This window comes from Pezoporus occidentalis, unplaced genomic scaffold (genome assembly GCF_034315485.1).
Source record: "Pezoporus occidentalis ecotype Australia unplaced genomic scaffold, CSIRO_AGI_Poc_V1 ctg4, whole genome shotgun sequence".
Classification (NCBI taxonomy): domain Eukaryota; kingdom Metazoa; phylum Chordata; class Aves; order Psittaciformes; family Psittacidae; genus Pezoporus; species Pezoporus occidentalis.
Window position 1 is genome coordinate 27,464,101 of NW_026915724.1, and position 16,149 is coordinate 27,480,249.

At 38.8% G+C, this 16,149-nt stretch overlaps 1 long non-coding RNA gene across 1 annotated transcript in view; it reads left to right on the forward strand.

Moving 5' to 3' along the window:
• Positions 1–429: 429 nt before the first annotated feature.
• Positions 430–16,149, forward strand: part of LOC134171169 (uncharacterized) — a 149,463-nt gene continuing 133,743 nt past the window's right edge. The window contains exon 1 of the long non-coding RNA XR_009967529.1: positions 430–924. This is a non-coding gene — a long non-coding RNA (uncharacterized LOC134171169). The remainder of the gene's footprint in view (positions 925–16,149) is intronic.

Below are 16,149 nucleotides of genomic sequence, written 5' to 3' on the forward strand. Positions count from 1 at the left end.
GGACCGGTGAGATCCAGACTGTATTTGATGATCATAAACATTAAATATTGGTATTTGTTTCTAATTCTACAAGAAAAAGGTATAATTATAATTATAGTTTTAATATGAAATAATAGTATATTATTAAATATTTTAAATATATTTAATATATTAATATTAAATATATTTAATAATTATATAAAAATATAATAGTATGTCATTCAATTATAATTAAAATCTCAAAATAAGAAATAGTGTTAAAAAAGAGTATGAAGGAAAGCACTGAGATTTTTTAGTTTTCTTTCTCGCTGCAGTCACCTTTCTTTCTCATACAAAGCATTGTGGGTTTTTCTTTTTTTGTTTTGTTTTGTGGTTTTTGTTTGTTTTGTTTGTGTTTTTGTGTGTTTTTTCTTTTTATTTTTTCGCCAGAAAATGTTTCACTAAATCCCCATCTACTATTTTCAGTCAACAGTGTTATTCATGCACATAATTTTTTCTTAATACATAAATACTTACCGGCTTGAGCAACACATTTTACATTTGGCAAATAGCAAAATGTACATATTATAAACATCTTAATAAAAAAATAATTTCTGAATTCTTAACAGGGGGTTCCATAAATTTAGACCTACCCTGAAATGAAAGCAATGACATTTTAAAATCAAGATGGACCTAAAATTATACGCTGTCTTCCTGTTTTGTTTTTTCTTTTTCCTTTTTACATAGTTTACTTTCTGTGCCTGTTGCTGTGCCTTCCCAGGAGAGATTAGAGGTAGAGTGAAAATCTTTATTACATTGTACTGCTTTTGGTAATATTTTTCGACTTTTTGTGTTCAGTTTTGAATAGTTTTCTGACTTCTTTTCTGATGATTTTCTTTGACAGACATCTCCTTACCTCGGGAGAAAAAAAATGAAAAAAACAAAATGATCTGCCCTACCACTGCGGTAAGAGGAAATAAACAGACGTAAGTGCTTATCCTTTTTTTCCCTCTCCATCCAGACCACTTTTCTTGTTTGTCAATTATACAGTGGCTGTTATTAGGTCCTTTGTTGCAGCTTTGTGGACTCTGTGAGAGTTCCTTTATCGTTATCATATTAAAGACATGGAAAATTGTTCCATAATTCAGTTTACAGTTTCTGCAACGCCTGCACAAAAAAATGGTTTAATGTCTTGAGGAAGGAAAGCATTCATCATGTAAATTTTTTGTTTGTTTTTTTTTTTTTTTACTGTTTATGAAACAAAGTTTTTGCTGAGACTGATAGAAATGTTTAGAGTAAATTGTGCTCCCTCTGTGCTCAACAGCTGATTTCATCTGCTGCCCTGCAAGAGATGGCATCTCCTAAGTTGCCTTGTGAGAGCTACGAGGCTGAGCCAAAACAGAACTCTGTTGTTTTGACAACAAATATTTGGCAAGGTGTTTATTTGTTCTATTGTTCTTTAAAAAAAAAAATCAAAATATCACAAAGCTAAGTAAAATTTGCTTTCAGGCTATTAATTGCTTGAGCATTTTTAATATTTTCAGTGTATCGTGGCATAGTATATTATTTCATATGTTGTTGCAGGAGACTAAGGACATTGCTTGGGTCATCTGAAACATCATTTGACATAATTGTACGCTGACATTTGCCAGGCTTAATTTACAGTCAAAACACTGCTAGTAGGGAATGGAATTTTTCCGTCAGGGTCAAAATACATGCTCCTTCCTATTGACAAGTTTTGGACAATTTTTTTTCCTCTCTTGTTTCTTGTTCACTTTTTTTCCCCCTTGTTTCTTTTTTTTTTTTTTTTGTGTGTGTGTGTGTTTTGGCATTTGTTGTTTTTTTGTTTCTTTCTTTGTTTTTTTTGTGGTTGGGTTTTGTTTTGTTTTGTGTTTCCCTTCCTGAGGGCAGCCTGTAGGAGATTAATACCTGATAGTCTTGATTTAATTTAGTTTTCTGAAGATTTGTATAAAGTTCACCTCTCTTACTCCTGCTTATAAAGTGTGAGTTTGAGCTACCACACACCTTACTAGTGTCTCTAAAGGAAAAGGAAAGGTTAATAGTTTCACTTCCTGAAAAGAGTGAAAGAAAGTGTGATACTAGGGCTTAGAAGTTGTACTGATAAAGGCTAAACATTATTTGACAAAATGCAAGAATTGTCAGTGCATGAAAATAATGGTGGAACAAATACTTGTACTTTTTTTTTTTTGCTTAATGACAATTCTGAATTTTTTTTAGGTTTGGGGCGTAAGTTCTTTCTTTTCAAGAATTACTCTTGAATTTTTTTTCTTCAGGGAAAAATAATTTAAACTATTACAAAACACAGTCTTTAATTCTCCAGGAAGCTCATTTAATAAAGGTTTTGGTTAGATAAGAGGAAGGAAAATGGGAAAATTACTCTTCTTTAGAGGTGTGTTAATCCTGAGAAATTGAGTTAGAGGAAGACAACGTGAACTATAATGTAATTAGTGTGATGCTAATGTGGTTCATGTCAGGTACCATGAAGAAAATTAGAGATGTTATGCAAAAAGAACACATATCACCTTCTCTTCTCTAATGAGCAAGGATAAAAATGATTTGAAGGTAGTTTGATTATGTGGAGTCATGGGTTGTCCTTTTGCAAACTCTGAAATCCAAGTTCCGTTCCCTGATCATAAGATCAGTATTTGATGAAAGAGCTCTACTGTTCTCATGCTGGGATATCAGTTTCTAAGATCAGCTCCATTTAAGTACTATGCATCAACCATAGCACCTGGAATTTCATCACAACATTTGCTGTAGTTTAGAGGAGACACTGGCCCTCACTCCTCTGGGGGACCTACTTTTACTTTTCTAGCTATATCCAACCACCCTCAACTGAGATTCCATTTCATTGGCAGAATCATTATGTTTTTTTTTTAAAAAGAAAACAAAATTTTAGTGCTTAGATAAAATGTTGTCCTGGGTTCAGCAGTAGCAGTCATTTTTCCCCTTCTTGGTAGCTGGTGCAGTGCAGTGTTTTGACTTTCGGCCTGGGAACAGAGCTGCTAACAATGATGTTTTGGTTTGGCCAAGGACTTTGTGAGCCTCATGCTCTGCCAGGGAGGAGGGGAAGCCAGCGGGGAAGCAGAGACAGGACACCTGACCCCAGCTAGCCAAAGAGGTATTCCATACCACAGCACGTCATGCCTGGGATGTAACTGGGAGTTAGCCGGAAGGGCTGGGAGTCTGCAGGGTTGGAGGAGGTATCAGTGGGTGCTTGATCTGGTGGGGTGGGGTGAATTACTGGTCGGCTGGTGGTGAGGTGTTGTATTCTCTTCCCTTGTTATATCCTTTGTCATTGTTATTATTGGTGGTAGCATTAGTGATTTGTGTTATACCGTAGCTACTAAACTGTTTTTATCTCAACCCGTGGGAGTTGCATTCTTTTTGATTCTCCTCTCCATCCCTCCAGGAGTAGGGGGAGGGAAAGAAGGGGGGAGTGAGTGAATGAGTTGCCTGGCTGGTTTTAAACCACGACAGTTCTTTTTGGCACCCAACGTGGGGCTCCAAGGGTTGAGATAACGACAGATCTGACTGGATTAATAGTCATTTGTCACAATTCTGATTTATTGGCTCTCAGAGTTGTTCCTCTTGATCTCACAGCTTCAGACTCTTGTAACTTACTTAGAGCCGGTATTTGCTGTGATAGTGTTTATCAAGTGTGGGGCTTGGGCTAAGGTTCTTGTCTCACTGTGCTTTATGGCCATGACGTGTAATACGGGCGGGCTTCAGCAGTAGGGCGGGACGGACGTGGCCGTGGACTTGTACCTGGCCGTCCGGCTGCTCTTCACCGCCCTGGCCCTCACCCTACTCTCCATCTTCGTGAGGCTGCGGGGAGCCGAGGGGGAGCGGCCCCGGGAGCCGGCGGCTGCTGAACCGGCCAGGGAGAGCAGCCCCGGGGACCAAACGGCGGCGGGAGCGGGGCCGGAGGCCGCGAGGGGACGGCTGCCGGTGGAGGAGGTCGGGGAGATCGAGAAGAGGAAGGAGGCGGCTGCCGAGCAGCAGAAGAAGGCGGTGGAGGAGCCGAGCCCCGCGGAGGAGCCGAGCTCCGCAGAGGAGCCGAGCCCCGCGGCCGAGCCCAGCCCCGCGACGGCCAGGAGCATCCACCGGAAGCCGCCCGCCGAGCCCCAGGAGGATGCAGGAGACCACGCAGCATTTCCCAGCAAGGCAGAGGAGGAAGAGCTGGACTCAGGAAAAGAGAAGCTGGCGGTGGCAGAGCCGGCAAGCACAGCGGCTACACCAGCCCCAGTGACAAGTACAGCAGCATCGTTTGAGAGTTCTGAAGGTTTTGAATGGCCTTTGGGTATCCTTGGGACCTGCCTGATGATTGTGATGGGGATCAGCATGTTGGCACACACACAGGCTGTGTTCTACCCACAACCATTTTGTCTGATCTCAAAAGTTAAGCAGAGCCGGGTTTGGGTCTTGTCTGGGGTTAGATGACGATATAGGAGGACCAGGAGATTTTCCCCAAGGCTGGGCAGTCATGAGTGGCAGGGTGTGTGGGACAGTATGGGCAAATATCTTGTCCACTGGGCCCCTCCAGTGCTTTGGAGGCGTCAGAGATAGAAGGCAGCTGTATGGAGTCCCCAGCAACAAGTTGCAGAGACTGCTGAAGGGGACAGTGAATTATTTTGAGCCTGGTGGGCCCATGACACTTCAGGCATCATGATGGAGGGGTGGACTTAGCAATGGACACTATTGCCCAGATTATTCACAAGTGTGAACACTGCACGCAGTCTCTCCTGCTCTGAAAGACTGTTACAAGAGATGGAGCCTGGCATCATGGACCAGATGGACGTAGCAGCTTTATAGCTATTGGTCCATGCACTTAGATAAGAGTGATGGTATATTAAAAATGTGGGATTTGAGCATGACATGAATGGTACGGAATAAGGGGTTCAGGAGTAGCAGTCATTTTTCTCCTTGGTAGCTGGTGCAGTACAGTGTTTTGACTTTTGGCCTGGGAACGGAGATAATAACAATGATGTTTTGGTTTGGCCAAGGACTTTGTGAGCCTCATGCTCTGCCAGGGAGGAGGCAAGCTTGGGGGGAAGCAGAGACAGGACACCTGACCCCAGCTAGCCAAAGAAGTATTCCATACCACAGCATGTCAAGCCAGGATGTAACATTAAACAAAAGATTTGTAACAGTAGGTTATTGCTGATATGGTATTGTACACGTTTACCCTTCTGTATAAAGTATAGGATATTATTTTCTTCTATTACAAGGTGGGGGTTGGTTTGTTTATGTTTTCTTTATAAGTAGCATGAATGAGCACTGTCTCAATCGACCTATACTTATTTACATAACTTCCAAGACCTATTATTATGGATCTTCTAGAAAGAAAAACAGACTTTGCTGGGTGTCAGCCACAGTTATTCTATTGATTTAGTTGAAACGTTGTAAAACCATTTCACCATTGTGAAAGTTGCCTACTTTTACAATTATTTCATGAGAATTAAGGTGACTTTTGACGTTTCTTTTTTTTTGTTTGGTGTTTTTTGTTTGTTTGTTTGTTTGTTTTTCTCCTTCCCTTTACTTTGGGGCTAAAGCCAGATAAAATTCAGATTTCAGTGACTGAGAAAAAATTACTGATAAGTTTCATTACATTTGTTTTTGGTTTTGAGTAATTTGCAGGTGCTTTGATCATGCTTTTATGAAAGCATCATGTGTGCACATAAGATGTACAGCTGCAAAATATGACATGGTAAAGACTATTATCTAATATTGAACTATATGTTTTATAAACTGTTCATCTATATTCTACTCCAGCTTGATTAATCTCAATTAGAAAGTTTCTGTATCTCTTTGAGGAATATACTGATACTGCTGAAGCCAGAAAACCCCTCATTTTTAAAATTTCTTCTTTATGCTGAGTTGAAAATTTTCTGTTTTAAAAATGTATGAACAAATCGTTACTATGGAATTCATATCACTACATCAGATGACACAGAACACACAGACCAAAAATGGGAAATCAGACAAGAGTGTTAAGGAGAAACCTGAGTGTATTTTAGCTCAAATCAATAACAGTGAAGGAAGAAGATACATGGGCCTGTTAATACATTTAAGTACATAAACATATGTACCTTTAATTATAGTAACCTTGTGTTGGCCGTTTTTCTAGGATTTTTTCCAAGAAGAAAAGAGGTAGTAAACATTTACGTTTAACAATCCAATAAGGGGTAAAGGTTTTATCCATACTTCTTGTGGGGGTTAAATTACTGAAGCATGTATCAGAATTCTTTCTGTTGTACACAAATTCCCCCTAGATTATTCCAAAGATGATTTGTCATGTATTACTGGTGAAATGAGTAAATTGCATATAAACCAAGATACACAGAAAAATTAAATCACTTGAGTACATGGTGACAACAAGGCATTCTGAAAGCTTCAGCTGACAAAGACAATGTCATTATTACTATATGCTTGCTAATGCTGTCAGGCAACAACATTCATGTATAAAGGAAATCTCAACAAAATTAGTGTGGGGTTTTTTCTTAAATTTCAGTGGCATAAAATAATCAAAGTGATTACAGAAGATTTATTATTAACTCTTTTTTTCTTGGAAATGCTGGTTTAAATAACAGAAAAAAATTTAGTTCTACCTGTAAAGACAAAGAATTTAAATAGTGTTTACGTTATGGTAGCGTAATAATACTTTCTCATCACCTAGCAAAATGCAACTCCTGAGTGATAGTAATTAGTTTTGTGGAATTTTAAAGAAATTCCTGAAATAATTATGAGATTAAAATGCGAAATTTATCAGAAGAAGAGTGTCAGAATTGGAAAACACATAAAAATTGCAGACTTCATCATCATCCTTTGTTCTCACATAATGATAAGACCATTTTATGTAGGTTTTACCCTATCTGTCATAGGAAAACTGAGGCACAGTTCAGTGAATTAATTAACTTTGCAACTGTCATGCCAAAATCTAATATCAGCCATGCAAGCCGAACCTTCTCCTTCTTAGCATCAGTGTCTATTCCGATAAACTTCTTTGCTTTTTTAGCTGTGGTTTATCAAGAAAAATGATGAGGCAGAGTGTACTGGAAAAGGTAATTCTTTTATTATATTTGGTCAGAGTAAACATCACATTCATTAAAAAGTCTGGCATATGTCCAGGTATAACCCAGAGACATTTCTGAGCGTTCTCCATAGGATTCAGCCTTTGAGTACTTTGTTCTAGTGGTCAGATACACACTAGCTGGAAATAAACTGGGAAAAAAAAAAAAAGGTATCCAATTTAAATAGCCCACAGATTGTGTTAATGGGTATTATAGATAATTTAACACATTGGCATTAAACTTCTTGAAAAATATAGATTTTCAATAAAGGGTGAACATTCAGATAAGCATGAGACCTTCCAGTTCCTAAGAATGGAACTTTTTTTAACTTCACATAAACTTTTGCACTACACTTAAGGTATAGTTACAAAATAGGAATTGTTAAGGTTTGTATTAAGTAAGTTTTTTGACTAGTTCACCATAATACACTGGTTTATCAAATCCTCAAATACAGGAAATATCAAGTAAACATGCATCTCTATCTCATTTAGATGAGATGTTCTGACTTCACGTTGCTTTGATTTAAATCGTTATTATACCAGTCTCTGAAGTACTTTGTCTATTGCACAAAAGTCAGAAAGAAGTATGTTACTGTTTAGTTCTGGACTCAGCATTTCTGTAGAGTTTGGAATTGCTACTCCTAGCTATACAAAGATAAGCTAGCATGACCTTCTTTATGTGGAATCTTATAGAATCATAGAATAGTTAGGGTTGGAAAGGACCTTAAGATCATCTAGTTCCAACCCCCCTGCCGTGGGCAGGGACACCTCACACTAAACCATCTCACCCAAGACTCTGTCCAGCCTGGCCTCGAACACCACCAGGGATGGAGCATCCACAACTTCCCTGGGGAACCCATTCCAAAGCCTCACCACCCTTACAATAAAGAGCTTCTTCCTTATATCCAATCTAAACTTCCCCTGTTTAAGTTTTAACCCATTACCCCTTGCCCTATCACTACAGTCTCTAATGAAGAGTCCCTCCCCAGCATCCCTATAGGCCTCCTTCAGATACTGGAAGGCTGCTATGAGGTCTACAAGTAGCCTTCTCTTCTCCAGGCTGAGCAGCCCCAGCTTTCTTAATCTATCTTCATACGGGAGGTACTCCAATCCCCTTATCATCCTCTGTAAGATAAAACATCCATATTTTATCTTAACAGAAAAAAAAAAAATGTTATTAATACTCTAACTCAAGGTAAAAGTAAATATTTTAAAAACTACAAAATTGTAACAGCAACAATAATACCACCAAAACTACACACTTAAGCTTTGTTTGGTTGGTTCTACGAACTCAGGAGTGTTGCGTCCCAACTAGAAGGAAGTGCAGCAGTAGGGCCAGGGGACCTCCTTGGATGGACAAGGAGCTCCTAAGGAAAATACAAAGGAGAAAAAGAGAGGCTTATAAAAGGTAGAAGCAAGGAAAGGCAGCCTGAGAAGAATACAGGGGTGTTGTCTGGGAAGCTAGGGAACAGGTTAGGAAAGCTAAGGCCCAGTTAGAATTAAACTTGGCTAGGGGTGTGGAAGATAAGAAGAAGGGGTTCTACAGGTACACTATGAATAAAAGACAGACTAGGGACAACGTGGACCTTCTCCGGAAGGTGTCAGGAGAACTGGCTACCCTGGATTTGGAGAAAGCTGAGGTTCTTAATGACTTATTTGACTCAATCTTCAAGTGCTCTGATCACACCACCCAAGTCTTGGAAGGCAGATGCAGGGACTCTGAGAATGAAGACCTTGCGCCCACTGTAGGAGAGGAACTGGTTCGAGACCATCTTAAGAACCTGAACATGCACAAGCCCATGAGACCTGATGAAATCCATCTGCGGGTCCTGAAGGAGCTGACGAATGAAGTTGCGAAGCTGCTGGCCATTGTATTTGAAAAATCATGGCAGTCAGGTGAAGTTCCCAATGACTGGAAAAAGGGAAATATAACCCCCATTTTCAAGAAGGGGAAAATGGATGACCCGGGGAATTACAGACCAGTCAGTCTGACCTCTGTGCCTGGCAAAATCTTGGAGCAGGCTCTCTTAAGAAGCCTGCTAAGGCATATGAAAATCAACAAGGTGCTTGGTGACAGCCAGCATGGCTTCACTAAGGGGAAATCCTGCCTGACCAATTTGGTGGCCTTCTATGATGGGGCTACACAACTGATGGACAGAGGTAGAGAAGTTGACATCTGGACTTGTGCAAAGCGTTCGACACTGTCCCACATGACATCCTTGTCTCTAAATTGAAGAGACATCAATTTGATGGATGGACCACTCAGTGGATAAAGAACTGGCTGGATGGCTGCACAAAAGGAAGTTGTGGTCAACGGCTCAATGTTCAGTTGGAAAACAGTAATGAGTAGTGTCCCTCAGGGATCGGTGTTGGGAGCGGTCTTGTTCAACGTCTTTGTTGGTGACACGGACAGTGGGACTGAGTGTTCCGTCCCCAAGTTTGCTGATGACACCAAGCTGTGTGGTTCGGTTGATACACTGGAGGGAAGGAATGCCATCCAGAGGGACCTTGACATGCTTGTGAGGTGGGCTGATACCAACCTTACGAAGTTTAACCATGAGAAGTGCAAGGTCCTACACCTGGGTCGGAGCAATCCCAGGCACAGCTACAGGTTGGGCAGAGAATAGATTCAGAGCAGACCTGAAGAGAAGGACTTGGGGGTTTTGGTTGATGAGAAACTTAACATGAGCCAGCTTCAGTGTGCACTCGCAGCCCAGAAAGCCAACCCTATGCTGGGCTGCATCAAAAGGAGCGTGACCAGCTGGTTGAATGAGGTGATCCTGCCCCTCTGCTCTGCTCTTGTGAGACTTCACTTGGAGTTTTGTGTGCAGTTCTGGTGTCCTCAACATAAAAAGGACATGGAACTGTTGGAACAAGTCCAGAGAAGGGCCACGAGGATGATCAGGGAACTGGAGCACCTTGCATATGAAGACAGGCTGAGGAAGCTGGGGCTGTTGAGCCTGGAGAAGCGAAGGCTGTGTGGAGACCTCGTAGCAGCCTTTCAATATCCTGGCCTACAGGGATGCCGGGGAGGGACTCTTCATCAGGCACTGTAGTGACAGTAGAAGGGAGAACGGGTTAAAACTAAAACAAGGGGAGCAGGTTAGATGTAAAGAAGAAGAGGGTGGTGAGGCACTGGAACAGGATGCCCAAAGAAGCTGTGAATGCTCCATCCCTGGCAGTGTTCAAGGCCAGGTTGGACGAGGCCTTGGGTGACATGGTCTTATGTGATGCGTCCCTGTCTGTTGCAGTGGGGTTGGAACTATATGGTCTTAAGTTCCTTTCCTAACCATTCTATTCCTACAGGTTAAATAAAAGGAGCAATTAGCTCCTTTATAGAGAAAAAACTGGAGAACCCACTGTCTCATTTCCTAAATCACTTGGCTGGGGCTCTTCAAGAACAGAACTAGATAGTGTAAGATTGTCTGAATCTCATGTAATGAGTTTTCTGGAGGCTGGTCCTGCTGTGCTCATTTTTCTGCTGCAAATTAACTTAATTGATATAAACAAAGCTTTGCCATTTTACCTACTAATATTCTTCCTCATTTTTGAATATTAACTGGTGCAGCTAAATTGTAACATTTCTGAAAAATCCCCTAAACAAAACCAAACAAAACTACATGTTGTAATAACCAAACATTTCTTATCTGAAAACCACTTCTGCACTTTCAGAAACAGCAACAACAAAATATTTAGGGTAGTTGTATAAGGTTTACTGTATGATTCTTGCCAAAGCCTTGCTGTGTGACTGCACTGTAAATGCTTTCATCACAAGTTAAAAGTCAGTTGGAATGGATTTTAAATAATAGCTATAACACATATAATAGAAGCAACGAATGAAATCCTGAAGACTAATGATCGTTCTGCCACTGACTACAAGGAATTAGTATTTCACTCAAAGTTTCTTTTTCGTACCATTTAGGGACTTTGTAATTTCATGGAAACCAGTCTTTATTCAGGGTTATGATAGTTACATTTAAGTGGAAATTAATAAATTTTTAAGTCAGAGTGTGAGATGGAGTTAGTTACAAATGCATTTAATGAAAGTAATTTAGCATGTACATATTCAAACAAGGCCTTTCTTTTAAAATTCTAGGGTTTTACAATACGTATTTAATTTACACTTATTATAGTATGTGTAAGATTCTCCCAAAAGCGATATACATCTTTTGACTTAAAGAACTAAATCAGGGTTTTCCAGTTTAAAATATTGGAGATGAAATATCAGAAAGCTAGTAGAGCAAGGTCTTTTTCAGTAGTTCTGGGGGAAAATTTGTGAGACACAGCACATCTCATTCTGAGAGAAAACAGGAATGACCTCACTTTAATGATCTGTGCTCAAAACAAAAAAGTTTGCAAACTTGGCTGCATTCTGGAGTGAAGCAGGAAAAAAATACTCTCTGCACAGTGGGAAGTTCCTCTGCCTTTCATATTTCTAATTCCAGGCAGCATGCTGTCTGCTCCAAAGAGCAAGAAAACAAATGCCAAGCTTTAATCAGAATTATATTGGCTGTGTAGGGACTTTCAGATCATTTGCCCATTCCTAACAATGTCATGCAGATTCCCTTCAGAATATCAATGTGTAGGCCTTTGCCCTTGCTGTGAAGAAAAGGTTGCAAAATACTGAAGATGAGCAGCAGGTCCATTTGAGGTTAACATTCCTTTTTGTGATGAGGGAAAGAGGAAAGGGTAAAAATTTTGCTCTAATTTAATTCCTTAATGAAACTAAGAATTGGAATTCCTGCAGCGTAGTGCTAACCTTTACTGTAGTGTCAAGCAATTTTTTTCTTCAAATACATATTGGATAATGCTGTAGGCTTATGGTTATAAGGGTGGGCTTAGAGGCCATTAATAAGACATATTGAACTGAATTTGACAGACCTTACACCGCTACCTCAAACAAAAATCTCTGTCCTGAAAGTGCAGAACTGCTTTTCAAATAAGAAATGTTTGATCATTACAACATCTGTTTATTTCTTTAGAGGAAATAATAGGTGTTACCTGCAATAATTTAGTTTTTAAAATGGGGCAGAGTAGCAGTAGGTAAAATAGTGAAGCTTCACTGATATCAGTGAAATTAAATTGATTTACCTCAATTTAGCAGCCTGTTCAAAACAGTACTTGTAATGTTAGTTTTGTTCAGGTAAAGCACTGAAACTAATTATATGTATTTTAAAACAGAAGATATTTTAATTATTTTTTTTTTTCAATGTCTTTTCAATTGATTCACCAATTTGTTTACATTTTCTCAGTATTGGAGAATGTCTTGCTTTTAGCCATCCATGGGGTTTATCACAAAATAAAATCCAGTACTTATATTTATAATCATGTATTTCACACAAAAGCCTCCACTCTTCCTTTCTATGAGGAATAAAACTGTATTCAAAGTAACATGGCTTTTGAGCAACATTATCCAAGTTTAATGAACTGAATTCCAGTGCTTTTGAAGTCAGATATTCCTGTCTACTTTTCCCTCAGTGTCCCTAAAATCCTCAGGTCTTACCCCTCTTATTCTGTACAAGGAAATATGCCTGGAATAGGTTGTCTTCAATGTCAGTGATCAGACAACACTTAGAACACCATAGCATTTGGACAGTAAGACAGTTGGTGAAAACCTAACAAGGAAGCCAGGTCTGAGGAAAAAGACAATCATTTTGGGTGCATTGGAAATCACTTCTGTATCTCCCCCCCCCCCCTTCTTTCAGTCTTCTTATAAAGATTTCTACTTTGTCTAATTTTTAATGGCCATACAAATTATATCAACATTTTTATGGTTTAAATAAACTATTATCACTGACAAGTGTTAGTTGGCATAGTGTAATAATAATAAGTAATTATATCCTTTGCCCACCTTTATTTTACAAGCTTTTCCTGAAAGAGGTATGCTCTACTCCATTATTTAGCTTGCAAGCCCTTGCTGGAACCTCTAATGTCTTTCCTGGACATTACTGAACAGGTCTGTAAATTCTGGAATAAATTTCATCAGGGCCTTTTAAAGCTATATTCATTATAGTGTATCTTTATTGCAAATACTACACCAGAAATACATTTTAGGAAGCACATAATACAGTGATTGTTTTACAATCAGCTAATCACTTAATCTAATTTCTAATTTGCACTATATGTTCTGATACCAGTGCACCACTGTGTTTGCCTTTTGCATTCTTTTGTGTACTCCCTTCCTGATCTTCCCATCCTGCTTCTTCTATATCCTTCATTCTCTGAGATATTCAGCCCAGCTGTCTCACATGCTAATTTTGTACTTTTGATTATCTTTTTATTTAAATTAAACTGAGTGAAAAAAATAATTTTCTCTTTCATACCCTTTCGTAATGTCCTAATGTATTTACTCAGCTTAGAATAACACCACTTCTTCCTCTTTCAGGGTCTTTTTTGATAAGGAAATCTGTTATTCTTCTTATCAAAAAATATCCAAGCTTCTTAATGATTATTCTTTAATCTATATTTTTGAAAACTAAAGTCTCCCACAGTGAAATAATTCCTACTTTTTAAGATACCATAGAACTCTATGCATAATGACCCACAGTCACATATTGCTATAGCTAGACAATTTATCTAGGTGGTATAACTTTATGGTTGCATATTAAAAGGTTTATTCACATATTTACAAATAAACATTGTTTAAAAGACAACACTGAATGAATATTAAAATTAAAGCTTCCTTCTTATGGTAAATTTAACTGTTTCTGCTGTATTTCCTTGGATCAACAAAATGACTTGCTGTTTCAAATATGTAAGAAGTTGACAAGTTTCCGTTTCACAGGATACTACTAGAATTGACAATAACTGGGATTAAATTTTTGAGTGCATGATGTTGTAGTTGTTAGGATTTAGTATTACTAGCTAAGAATGTTAGAGAAGAACTTCAGATCAAGTTTTTTACCTGTTTCTGTTTCTTCTGTCCCCTTCGTGTATGCTAACAACCAATTGCTCTAAATCTTTCTTCAGGTGAAAACTGTCTATACATCTACCTGAACTATCTAACTATGTCTTTTAGAGGGTAATACTCAGCTTCTTCATTACATGAAGCAGCAAAGCATGCAGTCAAGATTTCATTGACTTTTCATTTATTATAATACAATACATATTCGCACTCCACTTCTGCATCCTGTCTACATTGCTTAATCAATGGTGAAGAACTGATATGCCACAGCAGAAAAAGGCATAAAAGCACTCTAGAAACCTCCAAGGCTAGTTAGAAGTGATGCATGCTACCTCAATCTATCATCCTTTTTCACCACACGAGTGAAATAAATTCAGTGGAAAGAGAAAGGTGTTCCACTGTGAGAGACACTGAGATAATTCTTCTGAAACTGCCTAGAAACTACATATTGGAGACTCTTCGTCTCTTCACAGGCCAGTGTTTGAAAGCTAAAGTGGTATCATGACTGCCTCCTCCATGTGGAATGGCTGTTTGTTAGAAAACTCTTCTACAGTTGTGCTATCTTCTTTATTTATTTTATTTGTACTTTTATTTCCTTTATTTCTACTTTTATTTCTTGTTTGAGTTGTCCTGCATTTATATGTTCCTACTAGTATCCCTAACATCTGCTAAGATAATAGGAGAGTAGTATGCACTATATATTTGCGTTAACCAAGCATAATTTTATCAATATCTCTTTGATAGGGCATGCAAAAAAAAAAATCAGAATACTTCCAACTGCACATAGGGACCTTCCAAAAATCTTTTTTTATAACTAGCTCTACAAAGTAACTTGAATACGAAGGTAATGTAGACAGATATGTCTGAGGGATGGCTCAAAGGACATTAAAGTCATGAAAGTCCTTGAAGACACTTCAGAAAACTAGTCTTTAACTAAAAGGTTCAAAATAATAGGTCAATTGTGGTGTTTGAGCTATTCAGAATATTTTATGTATGCAGTTTACACTTTCTGTCTTTATCTTGTGATATCAGGATTTTCCCTAATGCATTGTATAGAACAAACAAATATTTTACCTAACAGGAACCAGGTTATCTTGGAAAATGTAAAGCCATGCTGGAGAAAGGGCTTTGTGTGAACTAACTAGATTGAGCTATTACTATGCTGGGATGGCTATCTTTTTCTAGAAATATTTACATCAGATGCCATCACTCTAAAGAGATGCTGTCATATATTAATTGAAAATAAAAGTGGCAAGGTTCATTGCCACAGCAATCGTGTCTGAGTGTTTCTCATGGGGAATTAGTCATTTAAATAAGAATTTACTTGCCTAAATATCTTTGTGGACTTGGGCCTTGGCCTCCTTAATTAGTTTTCTAATTATAGTTTCACTACTTGGCATAAGCCCTAAACAAATTAACTATTATGTTTGTCAGAGGCCTCCCAAACATACCTCTGATTGATCAGGTGAGAACCTAAAGGAGTTGTAAGAAAATCAGACAATGTTGCATGCTAGTATACCTAATGTTCCTGATAATGTATTCTTAATGCTCTTCTTCACACACACTTTCCTTTCCTCCTCACTGTTTTTTAAAAAAATTCTAACAACAGATGCAGTGAAATAATTATTGTTAAAAGAAAAAATGCTTACTATTGATTAGATTTTATTGTTTTACAAGAGAGAAAATGCTTCCTATGTTTCGCATCACAAAATGCTTAAACCTGCATATATTTACTACTCACCATTGATAATTCCATTATTTTGAAAGAAAATTTAAATTAAGTAAAGCTACTCATGTGTAAAAGAACTTAGGGGTACAAAAGCTTATGTATTGGGTGTCCTGGGTTCAGCAGTAGCAGTCATGTTTCTCCTTCTTCGTAGCTGGTGCAGTGCAGTGTTTTGACTTTCAGCTTGGGAACAGAGCTGATAGCGATGTTTTGGTTTGGCCAAGGACTTTGTGAGCCTCATGCTCTGACAGGGAGGAGGGGAAGCCAGGAGGAAGCAGAGACAGGACACCTGACCCAAACTGACCAAAGAAGTATTCCATACCACAGCACGTCATGCCCAGGATGTAACTGGGAGTTAGCCGGAAGCGCTGGGAGACTGCGGGGTTGGAGGAGGTATCGGTCGGAGCTTGGTCGGGCTGAGGGGGGCAAGTTATCGGTCGGCTGGTGCTGAGGTGTTGTATTCTCTTC